Here is a 16,534-nt window from a genome sequence, read left to right as displayed (position 1 = left end):
TTACCTTCTGTGGTTTTCATTTGGCCAAATTCAAAGACTGGTAGAAATTTGATCATATCTTTAAAACATATATATCCCTCCTTTCCTTATATTGGAATATCAGTGGAAAGGTTCTTTATGACATGATATTAGGTGCATCTTAGGCGAGCTTGTTCCAAAAAGAGTTACAACTGTATTTACTCAAAGGAAGCATGTAAAAGCACATATGAAGGGAGACAACTGCTTCCTCATAGGATAGCAGAGACAGAAGGCAAAATAGGCGGTAACAGACAATTGTTCTGTTTGTTTTTGAGTATAAGAGGGAAATGTGTTTAAAGCAGCTATATAATACTGAGAGTGAGTAATTATACTGTCTACAAAGCCTCTGCTAGTGCTGTTATAAGAAGCTTCTAAAATGAAGCTTTGCGCAGTGGCAGTATCGTAGCCAATGAGGTTTATCCGAGGCGCGATTATTGCTAATAAGAAGCTTCTAAAATGAATGAGACACTAGATCTAGTCTGCCTGCTTCCATGCTGAGTCAAAAAAATGGAAAATCCCTTAGGGAGATTTGAGCACTTGGTTGGTTCTAACGGAAGTGCTACTGATTGAAAAGTGGCAAGTGTCAGGTGGCATGTTCTCATTGGGACAAATGCCTTTTGAGTCCACTGGCAGGCACCTCCGGGGCCCATGTTTTAATCAAGGTGAAGGGACCCAAGTGGCATATTGCTCTTTTCTTATTACTAGAAATACAAGTATAGGTAAATAACATGGAGTAGTATTTCTCAATCATTTTTTTCAACCAGTTTCACTTTTTAACACGCATAAAAATCTCATGTTTTCCATTAATGTTATTTGAAATTTCTAAATAAATTAAAATGTTATTTAAACTAGATCAGTGTAATGACATAAAGGACTAATTTATTTTCAAACTAGGGACTAATCCTTTTAATGTCATGAAATAACTCCTTCCAAATTCCCTCTTGTGATTCAGTTCAAGTTTCAAAGCATTCTGGTCTGAACACATGTAGGGAATAATCCCAATCTTTTGGTACCTGTTGAGACCTGATTTGTGACCCAATATGTGATCTCTTCTGGAAAATGTTCCATGTGCACTCAAGAAGAATGTGTATTCTGTTGCTTTAGGATAGAATGTTCTGTATATATCTGTGAAGTCCATCTGGTCCACTGTATCATGCAAAGCCCTTGTTTCCTTACTGATCTTCTGCTTGGATGATCTGTTCATTGCTGTGAGCAGTGTTGAGGTCCCCTACTATTATTGTATTATTATCAGTGTGATTCTTTAATTTTGTTATTAATTGGTTTATGTAACTGGCTGCTCCCAAGTTAGGAGCATAAATATTTAGAATTGTTAGATCTTCTTGTTGGATAGACCCTTTAAGTATGATATAGTATCCTTCTTCATCCCTTACTACAGTCTTTGCTTTAAACTCAATTGATGCAGAAAAAACATTTGACCATATACAGCATTCTTTATTGATTGAAACTCTCCACAGTGTAGGGATAGAGAGAACATACCTGAATATCATGAAAGCCATCTATAAAAAGTCCACAATGAATATCATTCTCAGTGAGGAAACACTGAGAGCTTTTCCTCAAAGGTCAGGAACACGACAGGCATGCCCATTCTCACCACTGTTGTTCAACAGAGTACTAGAAGTCCTAGCCTCAGCAGTCAGACCACAAAAGAAATAAAGGGCATTCAAATTGAAAAAGAAGAAGTCAAACTCTCACTCTTTGCAGATGACATGGTACTTTTTCTGGAAAACCCAAAAGACTCCACCCCCAAATTGCTAGAACTCATATAGGAATTCAGCAACATGGCAGGATATAAAATCAAGGCACAGAAATCAGTTGCATTTCTGTACACCAAAAATGAGACAGAAGAAAGAGAAATTAAGGAATCAATCCCATTAGCAATTAAACTGAAAACCATAAGCTACCTAAGAATAAACCTAACCAAAGAGGTAAAGGATCTGTAATCTAAAAATTATAGAACACTAATGAAATAAATTGAGGAAGGTACAAAGAAATGCAAAAACATTCTATGTTCATGGATTGGAAGAATGAATATTGTTAAAATGTCTGTGCTGCCCAGAGCAATCTACACATTCAGTGTAATCCTTATCAAAGTACCATGGACATTTTTCACAGAGCTAGAATAAATAACCCTAAAATTTGTATGGAGCCAGAAAAGACCCTGAATAGCCAGAGGAAATGTTGAAAAAGAAAACCAAAGCTAGTTGTATCACAATGCCAGACTTGATTTCTATTACAAAACTATAATCATCAAGACAATATGGTAATGGCACAAAAACAGGCACACTGATCAATAAACAGAATAGGGAACCCAGAAATGGACCCTCAACTTTATGGGCAACTAGTCTTCGACAAAGCAGGAAAGAATATCCAATGGAAAAAAGACAGTGTCTTCAATAAATGGTGCTGGGGGAATTGGACAGCCACATGTAGAGGAATGAAACTGGACCATTCTCTTATACCATATACAAAGATAAACTCAAAATGGATGAAAGACCTCAATGTGAGACAGGAATTCATCAAAAGCCTAGAGAAGAACATAGCAGTATACTCTGACCTTGGCCACAGCAACATCTTGCTAGACATGTCTCCAAAAGGAAGGGAAACAAAAGCAAAAATGAACTATTGAGACTTCATCAAGATAAAAGCTTCTGCACAGCAAATGATACATCAACAAAACTAAAAAGCAATGTACAGAATGGGAGAAGATACTTGCACATGACTTCTCAGATAAAGGACCAGTATCCAAGATCTATAAAGAACTTCTCAAACTCAGCACCCAAAACTCAAATAATCCAATCAAGAAATGGGCAGAAGACATGAACAGAACATTTCTCCAAAGAACACATCTAAATGGTGAACAGACACGTGAAGAAATGCTCCACATCACTTGGCATCAGGGAAATACAAATTAAAACCATGATGTGATAGCACCTCACACCAGTCAAAATGGCTAAAATTAGGAAGTCAGGAAACAACAGATATTGCTGAGGATGTGGAGAATGGGGAATCCTTTGAAGTGAGTTGGGAGAATTCGGAGGGGGAGACAAACCATGAGAGACTGCGGACTCTGGGAAACAAACTGAGGGTTTTGGAAGGGAGGGCGGTGGGGGGTTGGGAGAGCCCGGTAGTGGGTATTAAGGAGGGCATGTATTGTATGGCACACTCGGTGTGGTGTATAAACAATGAAACTTGGGACACTGAAAACATTAAATTAAAAAAAAATTAAAATAAATAAATAATGTCACTAAGTAGGATAACAAAATTATTAAGTTTCAAATTGAGCATGAATGTCATTATCAAATTACTTAAGGTTCTTGAATGCCTTAGACATATTCTGCAGCCTTCATGTTTATTTATCTCTTGTGCCCCTCTATATATAGAGAGATAGACATAGAAATAGAAAACTATATTACATCTCTCTCTATATCATATGTATCTACAAAGATCTATCTCTTTATCACATATATTTTTCTCTATCTCTCTACTGAGAGAGAAAAAGAGTTATAAAGGAACACAAAATAATTGTTAATACGTTTGTGAGATGAGACTTTCACATCTAGGTTAGCTATCATTACAGAGTTATGATTCTATGTTGAATCATAGAAAAGATGATGTAAGTATCAGAAAAGAATGTTTAATATATGCACTGTTGGGAGGGAAAAATAATTGTAAGTTGTTTAGGCCAGAAAAGCTGTCTCAAAGATGGCTTAGAGTTGTTCTGGCCTTGAAAAATGAATAAAAATTAGATAGGGAGAGGATAGGGTGAAGTTTTTCAGTCTTGTAGTATCCTGTGTTTTTTTTTTTTTTTTTTCGGAGAATGCGGTGACTCTGAAAACCTTATGCTGAATAGCTACTCACTCTAGTGTTAAACCTCTAAAACTTTATTGTGATCCTTGTAAAACACTCTTAAATGTCAGTTGGCAGTGTTGGGGACTCACAGGAGGACACATAATTTTTTCGCTTTGGCCAAGACACAGCCAGTGACATATTTAAAAGAATGTGGAGAGAGTGATGGCAAAGTTGATACATGGTGAGCATTGTTCCAAAGAGGGGAGAATTCTAAAGCACAAGTGGTAATTAGCCTGTGGTTGAACTTTATTATAGTCTGTGTTGATTCTGGGCAGCCAAGTTGAAGTCCTCTCTTGCTATTACACAGAAAGCCTATGTAATGTGCCTTCTAACATGGTTTGTAGTATCTTTCTCTCACCAAGATACTGGCTTCTAAGTAGTATGGATAGACATTTTAAGAAAGTTTCAGCTTTTCGAATATAATTACTATCTAATATGCCAAGAAAAACCAACAAGCTGTCTCAATTCAGTGGGCAAAACTTGGTGAGAAGTAGACAGTTTTAAAGACTCAGATTGTTTTTTTTTTTTAAAGAAATAAAATAGAACAAGAAAAGAAAGAACTGTTACCAAGGCTAAGGCCTGGCATGCAGAACAAGCTTCTTTTTACTGAGCCTGTCAGCCACTTTACTCTCTTCCCATCCTGCCCTGTATTTATTTTCTTCCTTTGCTCTGCATTCAGACCTAAGTCTGGATGTTTTTGAAAGATCACTGTGTACCCTGGAGCTCTTCTCTCTGGAAATGGTATAACACTGGCCACTTAATATTGTTATCCTCAACTGTTGTTCTCTTTTGACCTGAGTTAAGTGTCCTACAAGTCTTTTTGGGCTCCATTTCTACCTCCATTATTCTATAGGTATGTCATTTATCCCCTTTTCAGTTTAAGAGGTTCTAATTTTGAGGGAACAAAAACCCCTTTAGATGTTTCCTTTGTAACATTCAGTTGACTTTGACCTGATTTTGGCTGCAGACTAAATCATTCAAACGTGATCAATATTGGTGGGCTCTCTTGCTCTCCCCCTTGTCCCACCTCTAATCCCAGGACCCCATGGAGTTATCTCTGTCCATGCTAGTCATTCCCTACAGAATTACATACAAAAGCATCAAAAGATAACCAAGGCTTTATGTTTAGAATCCTTAAAACACTTCCATGGCTCTTAAAATGCAGCAGGGTAAAATTTATACTGTTTGGCATGACCAATGTGTCTATAATTTTTGACTGTAGAATACCTTTTACGATCCATTGTAGTTGGTAACTAAGATATCCTATATACTTTCACACCACCAGGTCTTTGTTCACAGCAGTACCTCTTCCCTGAAAATCCTTTCCTTTACCTATTCCTTTAACCTTCAAGGATTAACTGAATATGTCACTTCTTCTATACATTTGACTTATACCCACCCCCAAATTAATTTATTCTTAACAGTAGTTTCAATTAAGATAGGCCAGGTTATACTGCAGTAACAAGTGGCTTCCAAACTTCAGTGACTTAAGGTTATTTCTCATTTACTTTACATATTCATCTCAAGTCAGCTGTGCCTCTGCCTCTCCTTCACTCTGGGGCCCAGGTTGGCAGAGCAGTCTTTATCTGGAATACTGCTGGTCAGCAGGCATTGGGTAAAGAACATACAGTGAAACCAAACAATGGCTCTTACCTCAGAAAAGGAACATGTCAATTCTGTTCATATTTCATCGGCCACAAGAAATCCTGTCATTAGTCAGTGGGATGAGGAGATATAATATACACCCAGATAGGAGCAACTAGTATTTTGCAGTCAAATGCTCTACCCCTGAGCTATATATACCCCCGGGTATTTTGCATATTAATACAATTAACCCAACAATTCCCCACAATACTTTGACCGTGTCACTGTTGTGTTTATTATATAGTATTACTGTTTATATATCTTGTCCATCTGAACTATTAATTCATTAACAGCAGGTAATGCATTTTACTCATCTCTTTATTTCTGCAGTTTGCACTTGTTCCATCAAGACATATAAGAACTGCTTAATAATTGTTTGTTGACTAGCTGAGTAGGTAAATGAATAAATAATTTTTGGTTTGACTCCAGTTGAGGCCTTTGCAAAAAACAAAACAAAGGAAAAAAAATAACCCTACTCTATTTAAAATTGCTCAGTGTCTTGGAAAAATGTATTTTTGGTGAAATATCCTTATGGTGTCTTTTGGACCTTATGCCTCTGAATTATTTTCACAAAATATGAAATCTTTGGGAGCCAGTTGGCATCACCATTAGTCACTGGAAATCATCCATTTGACACCTGCAAAAACACAGGCATGCTGCATTGCTCACAAGGGCTCTAAGTTAGTGAAACACCCACAGTGAGAATATATCATTGTCCTTTCTTTTCGAGATGACACAGATGATGCTTGACCCTTCAGTTTGGTTGCAGAGGAGCAGTCTTATACAAATGAACCTTGGAGTACTAAATCAAATTTATCCATAGGACAGGGCTAGCCTCACACAAGTGACTGTGTAAATGATGTTGCTTCAAGTAATTGCAAAAAGTTTTCCCTACTCCCAAATGATCTTTCCTATAGTGTATCAGGGCCCTGAATTTCCCCATAAGAACTACTACCCTATTTGATTCAGTGTTCTGTAGGTGCCCCTACTTAAAGGCAGCAGTTACTGGTTGGCTCTTTTTTGCCATTATGAAATGCAGACATCTTCCATTTTTATAATTTAATTTTGGCTGCGAAATGTAATCTATGCAACAAAAATATATCCAGTGTGTACTGGGTCGTCATTGTGCCTTCTTCTAATAAGTTCACAGTCTAGAGGAGATGATAGATGAATAAACCAAAAATTACGATGTGGTGTGATAAATGCTATGATAGAGGTCTCCTGGAGTGCACAGAAACAGACCATCTATAAGGTAGAGTGGTCAGAAGATGATAACGTGTGATTTTTAAAGGATAAATGGATATTGTGTAACTTGGCAATATATATTTGAGACTGAAGAAACACCAGGTATCTCCATGTGATATGTAGCATGGAGGTGAGGAAAATTACTTGAACCTTTCATGAGCTGGCTGGAGCCTAGGGTGATGATTCTAGAAAATAATACTGGAGAGGTGATTGGGGACAGTTCATGGAGGGCCTTATTTAAGACATTATTGGAGGCACTGGGGTTTTAGATTTGAGTTTTAGTGTGTTTATTTCAGGTAGAAGAGTAAAAGAATGAATGTAAGTGGGCAGGGGGCATCCCTAATGGTGAAAATGATGAGGACTACAACCTTAACAATTAACAATTAGAAGTTAGTGTAATAGGAGGAAGTAGAAATAGTAGGATGTGACTGCAAGCATGTGGTGGGGGGGCTGAATGGAAGGAAGGAAATACCAGAGTGTAGGAAACTTAGCAGGTTTTGCATTTGGATAAGTAACTGGACAGTAGTATCATCTATCCAGATAAAGCAGAGTACCCGGTTAAGGAGCTGAAGAGGAAGGGAGATTAAGATGGGAGATGAAAAGACAGGTTTTAAAATATTGGATTTAAGGAGCTCATATGACACTTAAATGGTGATATGATGATGTCTAATAGGTAATTGCGCTAACAGGAAACTTATAGTAGAGAAAATGATTTGGTAAGTATCAGTGCATAGATTTCAGTTACATTCAGTGGAGGTGGGGAAGGGGGATGTGAATAAAATTATGATCTGAGAAAAGAAAACAAGAGAGCTGTATCAGTCAGGGCTTTAGTTCCAAATAATAGAAATTGAGACTGAACACTGGTTGATTTAACTAGATGTCCAGGAAGGCAGGAGAACCAAGCATGGAGGTTATACAGTTAGGGTAAGTACTCCCAAACATGCCAAGTCCTGGAGTGCTGCAGATCCCATTGCTAGTAGTACTATAGATTGCACCAATCCTGTGCTACGTTTTTTTTTTTTTTTAACTAGGATGGATTGAGCAAGGTTCCTGCTTCTGTCTGTTAGTAATTTCAGTATTAGGCATGGTTCTGACAAGAAATGGATGGCACATTCAAATGGGTCGCCAAAGTGAATTTAAATAAGAGACTTCTTTTTTAGAAATTTTTAAAAAAAGAATTTATTTATTTATTTGATACACAGAGAGAGATCACAAGTAGGCAGAGAAAGAGGGGGAAGCAGGCATCCCACCAAGCAGAGACCCCTGATGTGGGGCTTGAGCCCAGGACTCTGAGACCATGATCCGAGCCAAAGGCAGAGGTTTAACACATGGAGCCACCCGGCGCCCTTAAATAAGAGACTTTTCAAAGGAACTAGAGAGGATGATGAATCATACAGAAGCTAGCTACAGAGGGGAGACTTTACCACTCCTAGGTCTGAATGGGTGCAGAAAGGAGCAATTAGAGGAACACATCAAGATCTAGTACCATAGGACAGAGGCTGTGGCCTTACCTAACGGGATATAACCATTGCCAAATTGTGCCCTAGCAAGGAAGAAGCAAGGAGAATAAATAACATCAGCCTCACTCTCTCCTGGTTCTCTGATCTTCTGCTTGTGTCTGCCATTGGCCAAACACAATGTGAAGGCATCTGATAAAGGAAACTCAGGAGATGTGCTGTCTAGAGGTCAGGTTCTTAGTTATAGAGCACTCTGGGAAAGGGTACAAAATGGATCCAGAAGGGGTAAATGGGAATATCCAGCACAACTTCCAATTTAAATCATATTTAGCAGAGCCTGGATTATATGACCATGGCTTGGTTTCCAGATAACTTGGGGGAAGCAAGCCACTGGCATTTTCAGAATGCATACTGGAAAACAGGCTATGTTCGAATGATAGGGGAGAAAGTTCAGCCATAAAGAATGACAACTATGTCCTCAATGTTCAAGGGTAGGACTCTTAGAAAAATCAACATTTAAGGTAGAGGCATATAGAGAGCCCACTTTTCCTTTCTTTTTTTTAGTTGAAGTATTGTTAATAGACAACATTATATTCATTTCAGATGTATAATATAATGATTCAGCAATTCTGTACATTGCTTTTTGCTCATCAAGACAAGTGTACTTTTGATCCCCTTTATCTATTTCCCACCTCCCACCACCTACCTCCCTTCTGGCAACCACCAGTTTGTTCTCTGTATTTAAGCATGTGTTTTTTTGTTTGTCCCTATTTTTCTTGGTTAGTTCATTTGTTTTGTTTCTTAAATTTCACATAATGAATGAAATCATATGGTGTTTGTCTTTCTCTGATTGACTTCTCTTAGCATAATACTCTTGGGGTCCATCATATTGTTGCAAATGGCAAGATCTCATTCTTTCTTATGGCTGAATAATATTCCATTGTATATATTGACCACATCTTTTTATACATTTGTCCATCAATGGACATTTGAATTGCTTCCTTATCTTGGCTATTGGAAATAATGCTATAATAAACCTAGGAGTGTATGGATCTTTTGAATTAGAGTTTTTATTTTCTTTGGATAAATACTCAGTAGTGTAATTACTAGATCATAGGGTATTTCTATTTTTTAATTTTTTAAAGAAACGTCATGCTGTTTTTCACAATGGCTTCACCAATTTACATTCCCACCAACAGTGCATAAGGGTTCCTTTTCTTCCACATTCTCATCAAAATTTGTTATTTCATGTGTTTTTGATACTAGCCATTCTGACAGGTGTAAGGTGTTATTGTGGTTTTGATTTGCATTTCCCTCAGTATTAGTGGAGTTGAGCATCTCTTCATGTGTATGTTTGCCATCTGCATATCTTCTTTGGAAAAATGTTTATTCAGTCTCACATTAAGTTTTCAACCCATTTTGGATTAATTTTTGTGAGTAGTATAAGATAGGTATTCCATTTTATTCTTTTACATATAAATATCCAGTTTTCCCAGTACCATTTATTAAAGAGACTGTCCTTTTCCTACTGTATGTTCTTGGTGCACTTGTCAAAATCAATTGACAGTATATGCATGGGCTTATTTCTGGGATCTCTATTCTGTTCCATTGGTTTCTGTGTCTGTTTTTATGTTCCTACCATACTGTTTTGATCACCATAGCTTTATAATCTAGTTTTTAATCAGGAAGTTTGGTCCTCTGCAAATGAGTATGAATATTAGTACTGGGTAGATCTGTGGCTTTTCTGATTGAGACCTTTATTGTTTCAGTGTGGTTGACCTAAACTTGGGGAGGAAGTGAATGAAGTAGGAATGGGGTGGGTAAGGTATTATTTAATAAAGTTTAAAATCTTATTGAAATGAAGAGACATGACAGCTCTAATCTAGAAGTTAGTGTATGTGGGTAGATTAAAGTGGTCTCTAAATTCTTTGAAACTTTTCCAGTCAAGAGTTGGGGTCTGTGAATCTTGAATCTGGGCAATTTTTATGATTGATAGACAAATAGGATATGGCAGCAGTGACACTGTGCTAGTTTCAGTTCCAGGCTTTAGAAGCCTATCTTTTGGAGCACTCTCCCTGGGAGCTCTGAGCCACCTTGTATGAAGTCCACCCACCATGTGACCATCAGGCTAGAAAAGTTGCATGTGGGCACTCTGGTTGACAGCTCCTACTGAACCCAGCCTTCAGGGCATCCCTGCCAGAGTGCCATGTATGTGACTGAAGGTAGCTTGGACTCTCTAGACCAGCACATTTGCCAGTTGCATATCACCATGTGACCTAAGATGACATCGAGTAAGGCAGAAGATTTCCAGGTGAACCTGGGTTGAAAATTTGGAGACCCAGAAAATTTGGAGACATGAAAAAAAGTTACTGTTTTAGACAGCTTAATTTTTAGGTAATTTGTCATATAGCAATAGAAGACAGTGGACTGAAATACCGTGTATCAGACTTTGGTGAAACTCTTTTTTCAAAATTTTAATTCCAGTATAGTTAACATACAGTGCTATATTAGTTTCAGGTATACCATATAGTGATTGAAAAGTTTTGTGTATTACTTAGTGCTCATCAAAATAAATGTACTTCTAATTCCCATCACCTATTTCACCCATTCCCCCATGCATCTCTCCTCTGGTAACCATCAGGTTGTTTTCTGGAGTTAAGAGTCTATTTTTTGGTTTGTCTCTTTTTTTCCCTTTGCTCATTTGTTTGTTTCTTAAATTCCGTATATCAATTAAGATATGTCTTCTGAGACAAGGGAAGCAACATTAAAGATAAAGTATTGGGACTACATCAAAATAAAAAGCTTTTGCACAACAAGGGAAACAACCAACAAAGCTAAAAGACAACCTACTGAATGGGAGAAGATGTTTGCAAATGACATATCTGTTAAAGGGTTAGTATCCAAAATATATAAAGAACTTACACAACTCAACACAAAATAACCCAAATAATCCAATTTAAAAATGGGGAGAAGATATGAAGAGATGGTTCTCCAAAGAAGATATCCAGGTGGCCAAAAGACACATGAAAAGATGCTCATCATCACTTACCATCAGGGAAATGCAAACCAAAATCACAATGAGTGAAACTCATTTTTAAAATATATTAACACTTTCAACATTAAAAAACCATTTTAATCTATTAATTAAAATATTTCTAATGCTCAAAACTACCACAACTTCACAATTGCTCTAAAATGAATATGAATTTTATTAATGAAACAGTATCTACATATATCTGAAAAAATAGTAGTATCTATATATATGAGACATATGAAAGTATTTGGATTTGTGAAGCCTCATACTTATTCCCCAGAACATCAGAGATCTGTGGCCCATTGTTCTTAGAGACCAAAATAATGTATTTGTAGTAATAGATCTAAAAAAATTCAGTATGATTCAGGAGCTAGTGAAACCACTTCTCTGAAACCCATTATTGATTTGTCATTGAAAGAATTTCTTGTAGGCCTGAGTTCATAAACTGACTGAAGATTGGTATTTAGGGTTGCTAGGATGGTTCAATTGGTTAAGTGTCCAACTCTTGATTTTGTCTTAGGTTATGATCTCAGGGTTGTGACACTGAGATTCCTTTCTGGCTCTGTGTTGGGCATGGAGGCTGCTTAAGATTCTCTCTTTCTCCCTCTTTCTCTATCCCTCATCCCCTCTCTAAAAAAAATTGGTATGGAATAAATAAATAAATAACTCACATATACAAATATTTCATGGTGGTCAAAAATTAGTATTGTGATCATTTTCATTTTTGTATATTTTTGGGAATTATTTTCTAAAATATCCTACTTGACCACTGAATACATGATAGGTATCTATAGATTCTTGTAGTTTCATCTGGCCTTTGACACTTGCTCTGATCAAATCTTGCTTTAAATGTCCTGGAGAATGGAATGCCTTCTCTAGAAAAGTAGGTAAGGGAAAAATATTAGTTTTTTTCCCCCTTAAAGGTAGAATGTCTGATTTTAAGCTAGTTCAACATTGCAATTGCATCAGGTATCAATGTAATTTCTTTCATATTACTTGGTATTATGTGCCTGCTATATTTTCAGAGTAGTTTGAGAACCAATTGAATAGACTATGTAAGTGTTCTTTCTCCTGAGTATTAGGGCCCGCATTACCTGGTACAAATGGATTATATAATAAGACCATTTACCTGTGGAATTTGGTGGAACTCTATGGAATTCATTTAGATGTACTAAATTTACTCCTGGCCTCCTACAGCCCGAAGGGTATAAGCTTAAAACTAGCAAAAAAAAAAAACAAAAACCCAAACAAACCCAAAAAACAAATATCTGAGATTAAATCCACTGATGTTGAATGTTGAATATTTACTTATATGATGAATGTAGCTAAACATATGAACCTATCTGAAACTAAAAGGATAATTCATAAAATAATGTTGGTACATTTGAATATTTATATGGAAAGAAAAAAGTTGGTTTCTTTCTCAGACTACTAACAAAAATAAGTTCCAGAAGGATAAATATTTGCATGTGAAAAATAATAATCATACAATTATTAAAGGAAAAGGAGAAAAACCATTTTGAATTTTTGGAGAAGGTAAAAGGATTTCTTAGCTTGGCCTTAAGGTTTTATCACATTAAGAAAAACTGGATTAGTTTGACTATACTGAAATCATCATCATCATTGGGCATGACAAAACTCAAACAAATTTTAAAAGCATATAACAAATAAAGATGCCACAGGGTAGGAGCATAGCCTTATAATGTAAAGATATTTTTTTACAAATTAATAAAACAGATAAACACTTAGGCAGAAAAATGGACAGAAAATTTAAGACAATTTTCAGAAGAGGAAATTCACATAAAGTCCAGTAAACAAGAGAAGATGCATAATTTTACAATAATTAGAGAAGTATAAATTAAAATGACAATATGGTGGGTTTTTTTTTTAAGCTACCGTACTGTCAAAGATGAAAAAGATAGCTAATAACCAGAGGGTATTCAAGAAATAGGCTGTCTCCTGTGCTGTTTAAATTAGTTGACCTCTGCAGTCTAAATTGACTTACCTTTCTGGAAAGCAAAGTTGGATTAAAATGTGTTTACCCTTTTTAATCCAATAATTTACTTCTAGTTAATTAGTCTAAAGAAGTAATAATGTAAGTATCTGAAGGGTGTTTTATTTCAGTGTTGTATATAATGGCAAAACTAGCATGAACCCAGAAGTCCATCCATACAGTAGAAAAAAATAGGTATTTATTGTTAAAAGACAGACTAAATATCCAATAATGGATGAGTGCATAAAGAAATTGTGGTATAGGGTGCCTGGGTCGCTCAGTGGGCTAAGCCTCTGCCTTCGACTCAGGTCATGATCCCAGTGTCCTGGAATTGAGGCCCGCATGGAGCTCTCTGCTCGGCAGGGATCCTGCTTCCCCCTCTCTCTCTGCTTGCCTCTCTGCCTGCTTGTAATCTCTCTCTCTGTCAAATAAATAACAATAAAATCTTTAATAAAAAAACGAAATTGTGGTATATACATACAAGGGATTATTATTCAGCCTTTTAAAAGCAGTTCCTGCCATTTATGACAACATGGATGAGCTGGCAGGACATCATGCTAAGTGAAATAAACCAGATACAGGTAGAAAATACTACATGATCTCACTGATATGTGGAATCTAAAAAAAAGTCAAATACACAGAACTAGAGAGTAGAAAGGTGGTCACCAGGAGTTGAGAGGTGGAGGAAATGGAGAGATGTTGGTTAAAGGCTACAAAGCTAAGGTTATATAGGATGAGTAAGTCGAGATATCTGATGTATGGCATGATGACTATAGTTGATAATACTACATTGAAGACTAGAGATTGGCTAAGAGAGGTTTCAGGTGCTCTCATACATATACAAAATGGGTAACAGTGCGGGGTGATTATATGTTAATTAGCTTGACTGTAGTAATCATTTCACTGTGTATATACGTCAAACCATCATGTTGTGCACCTTAAATATATTCAATTTTATCAAAAAATAAAAGATTAAAAATATAGTTGTATGAAAGTGTTGAATCACTACATTGTACTCCTGAAACTAATATTATACTATATGCTAAGTAGAATTCAAATAAAAACTTAAAAAAGGGCAGGCTGTATTTAGAGTCATTGACACAGGCATCCTTACCACAGTCTAAAAACTTTTTTAGAAGGCTACAAAATGGTATGTATGGAGCAAGCACATTTAGTTTATATGCATATTAAAGTTAGTAAGAGTAACACCAGATAAATAGCAGAGAGCTTTCTCTTGGAGGTGGGTGGGACTTTGCTTTCATTTGTTAAAAAATACTTTGTGTTGTTTAATTTTTTTCACAGTGAATTTGTATTACTTTGAACTATGAAATGACCAAAGGTTTGCATTTTGAATAAAATTGAAAATTAATGGTGACTTTTCCATGAAGTACCAGAATTTCATATAGTCATCTCTGATCCCTTAGCATTTGTTTAAATTACTGCCCAATAACTAAGGTAGATACGAAATCCTTGGCCTAAAGAATCTTCACAGAGAGCAAAAATGGGGAAGATAAAAACCTGTCTTTTGAAAGACATTCATAGCTTTTTTCCAGATCAGATTGGAATGTTGTACAAAACACCTCAACAGTGGCCATTTTGGGGGGAGGGAGTGTAATTTAATTCTTCCTTCCTTACTTCCTCCCTACCCCCCCATTTTCCCACTTCTTTCTTTGTCCCCTGTTAAACAGTAACATTATAACAAGAACAGATCCTTGATGCCTTCCTCTCAAGGACCTCTGGACAATACCTGTTTTGTGTATTCAGAGGATCCAAATTGACTACCCACACCAACTTTAGTTTAAGACAGCTGTAATGATAACAGGCCTCACCCAAAATATTAGTGGGTGGAGGGCTTTAGCAAGTTAGCTTCAGGGAGGATCTGCAAATCGCTTAGAGAAGGGAGTCACCAAAATGTTGGTTTTGCCAAGTTCCTCTGTCTTTCTTTCCTTCTCTTCTCAATAAGTAATCACAACGCTGCTTTTGCTTGCAGATATAAGTTCTGTGCATTTCTAAATCAGGGCTGTGTATCAGAACTTTGGGAAGATTTTTATAAATAAAAATGCCTTGGAAGTACCTCTCACTGAGGAAGAGTGGCCAAAATCCATTTCCTTTTATATTTTCCTTCAGTGATTCTCATGATCAGCTGACATTGGAGATCATTGGAAACCATAGTTCATTGCATAAATCTGCAAATCTTTGAAGACCTGGGGACTCAGTAGGCCTTTACAGGTGTCTTTCAGGACTCATTTCTTTATAAATTATCTTATGAAAGTATGTTTTTGGTCTTTTCTCCAATAAGCATTGGGCTCTGCCTTCTCTGAATACTTGCAGTTCTTGTATGTACTACATTACCCAAATGGTAAACGTAATCAGGCATTATGTCACTAATTCACGTATTTAACGAATACTTATTTAGCGTCTACCACATTCCAGGTTCTATTACAGGGTTTGGTTGGTATTTACTGTTTCTGATTATGTGTTGTACTCATCCCTATACGTACTGGGTTCATCTCAAGCCATTGTAAAAAGGAATTTACATGTCTGTCTGCCCAGCCCACTATTGCTGAGTTCAGGAATTGTGTCTTATTTATATTTGTGTTTCTAGTGCTTAGCACCTTTCCTGGCATTTAGTTAGCACTCAATGAATATGTGTTTATGCTCTTGTCTTTGAGGGAGTGGAGGGAGGGACACTTGGTATGTGTTCTGGGACTTACAGGTCAGTGATGACTATTCAAGATGGTTAGTACATAGTAGGCATGAGAGGAAGAGGTGGGAGTTGAGGTTCAACAGGCAGGCAAGGCCCGACTGTGAAGAGCTTAGGAGCTATACTGAGGAGTTTGATTTTATATATGATGGCGAATGCTATGGTCTGAATGTTTTTGTCCCTGCCAAAATTCATATGTTTAAAACCTGATGCCCAAAGTAGTGGTATCAGGAGGTGGAGTCTGTGGAAGGTGATTAGGTCACGAGGGCAGAACTATCACGAATGGGGTTAGTTCCCTTATAAAAGAGATCTGAGAGAGATCACTTGCCCCCTTCTAGAACTGTGAGCAGACAGTGAGAAGTCAACAAATTGGAATGAGGCCTTCACTAGAACCCAATCATGCTGGCACTCTGAGCTCAGACTTCTAGCCTCCAGGACTATTACAAATAAATTTCTGTTGTTTATAAGCTACCTCTTCTATGGCATTTTGTTATGACTAGCCAAACAGACTAAAACAGTGAGTCACTCAAAATCTTATGCATAGAATGAGGATGATGGGAGTGTAGCTG

General features: G+C 36.8%; 1 non-coding gene across 1 annotated transcript; it reads left to right on the top strand.

Annotated features, from left to right (window-relative positions):
- The first annotated feature begins 398 nt into the window (after window positions 1-398).
- Window positions 399-544, top strand: LOC116857883. Its single transcript, XR_004380822.1, has one exon. It is a non-coding gene; the product is annotated as a U4 spliceosomal RNA (small nuclear RNA).
- The last annotated feature ends 15,990 nt before the right edge of the window (window positions 545-16,534 follow it).

The sequence above is a fragment of the Lontra canadensis genome, unplaced genomic scaffold, assembly GCF_010015895.1.
Source record: "Lontra canadensis isolate GAN:19392208 unplaced genomic scaffold, GSC_riverotter_1.0 scaffold127, whole genome shotgun sequence".
Classification (NCBI taxonomy): domain Eukaryota; kingdom Metazoa; phylum Chordata; class Mammalia; order Carnivora; family Mustelidae; genus Lontra; species Lontra canadensis.
The sequence above is the reverse complement of the archived record's forward strand: the minus strand, read 5'-3'. Positions and strand labels throughout refer to the sequence as shown.